Below are 2054 nucleotides of genomic sequence, written 5' to 3'. Positions count from 1 at the left end.
CATATCGATGACATTCTACAAAATACCTGAAAATTGTCAAAGTCATGAAAGTTAAAGAAAGTCTGAGAAACTTCCACAGCCAGGAGGAGCCTAAGATGATGTGACGGCTAACTGTAACGTAGCATCCAGGATGGCATTCTAGAACAGAAAAGGGACACTAGATAGGAGGCTAATTTGGTTTTAGGATTTTGAAGCATGGACTTTAGTTGAATAGATCAATATTGTTCATTATTTATAGCAATTGTACCATATTAAGGTAAGAGAATATAGGGGAGAATATAATGTAAGAGATTAGGGGATACTCATGAGGGAAACTGGGTTAGAGTATATGGGGGGCTGTCTGTATTATCTCTACAACTCTTCTGTAAATGTAAAACTCCTCGAAAATGAAAAGGTTTTTAAGAAAAAGTGCACCCCCCACATATACATACACATACACATACATGCACACACACACACACACACACACACACACACACACACACACACATATACATCTCACTTAAAGAAGAGAATATTTTGGCTGGGCCCAGTGGTGCCTACCTGTAATCCCAGCACTTTGGGAGGCCAAGGAGGGTGGACCACCTGAGGTCAGGAGATCAAAACCAGCCTGGCCAACATGGCGAAACCCTGTCTCTACTAAAAATACAAAAATTAGCTGGGTGTGGTGGCAGGCGCCTGTAATCCCAGTTACTTATGAGGCTGAGGCAGGAGACTCTCTTGAACCTGGGAGGCAGGGGGCGCAGTGAGCCAAGATCGTGCCATTGCACTCCAGCCTGGATAACAAGAGTAAAACTCCGTCTAAGAAAAAAAATAAAACAGGCGGGGCGCGGTGGCTCATGCCTGCAATCCCAGCACTTTGGGAGACCAAGGCAGGTGGCTCACCTGGGGTTGGGAGTTCGAAACCAGCTTGATCAACATGGTGAAACACCGTCTCTATTAAAAATACAAAATTAGCCAGGTGTGGTGGTGCATGCCTGTAATCCCAGCTACTCGGGAGGCTGAGGCAGGAGAATCACTTAAACCTGGGAGGTGGAGGTTGTGGTAAGCCAAGATTGTGCCATCACACTCCAGCCTGTGCAACAAGAGCAAAAACTCTGACTAAAAAAAAAAAAAGAAAGAAAGAAAGAAAAAGAAAAACAAAGAAAATAAGAGAATATTCTCAGCTGGAACTTCAGAATGTGCATAAAGCCACCTCTCTAAGAGGACACTTAGAGAGGATCAAAGGAGACATATTTAATACCAGAATTAGGAATCTGATCAACTCTTTTAAAAAATAAAGTGGAAGAAAATATGTACAAAACTTCTGCAGTTACTTGAGACCCTTCAAATAATATCTGAAGTAGGAGAAATTCAATGGGACCCATTAAAGATAGGTGGATGAATTAAGACATGGATAACTACTACTTTGTTTATTGCTATATTTTATAATAAAAGTTACATTGTAACATTAATCATTTTATTAAAAGAAAGTATAAAGATTTTAAACTTTATGGTAAAGATAGGGTTTCAGTGCATCAAGATGAAAAGTAGAGAGAGAAACAGAGGGGGAAAAGAAGGGAGACCCAGCAGTGTAAGTTACGTGTCCCTTAGAAGTAGGTTTCGAGTTAATGTAACTATATATAATTATCAAGAAAAGAATTAATGTCGTTTGGGCTTCATTAAGTAACTTTAGGAACATAAATTTTAGTGTATTAGTCAGATAGCACTTAACCAGAAAAACAAAAGAAAATCTACTCTAGAATTAGTGTGAATGAAACAAATAAGAGTGTTAAAGAAAAAAAATACCAGCTGGGCATGGTAGCTCATGCCTGTAATCCCAGCACTTTGGGAGGCCAAGGCAGGTGGATCGAGACCAGCCTGGCCAACATGGTGAAACCCCATCTCTACTAAAAATAGAAAAATTAGCCAGGTACGATGACGCATGCCTGTAATCCCAGCTACTCAGGAGGCTGAGAGAGGAGAATCACTGGAATCCAGGAAGCAGACATTGGAGTGAGCTGAGATCATGTCACTGCACTCCAGCCTGGGCAACAGGGAACGACTTCAACTCA

Source organism: Cebus imitator, unplaced genomic scaffold (assembly GCF_001604975.1).
Source record: "Cebus imitator isolate Cc_AM_T3 unplaced genomic scaffold, Cebus_imitator-1.0 Scaffold202, whole genome shotgun sequence".
Taxonomy (NCBI): Eukaryota; Metazoa; Chordata; class Mammalia; order Primates; family Cebidae; genus Cebus; species Cebus imitator.
The sequence above is the reverse complement of the archived record's forward strand: the minus strand, read 5'-3'. Positions refer to the sequence as shown.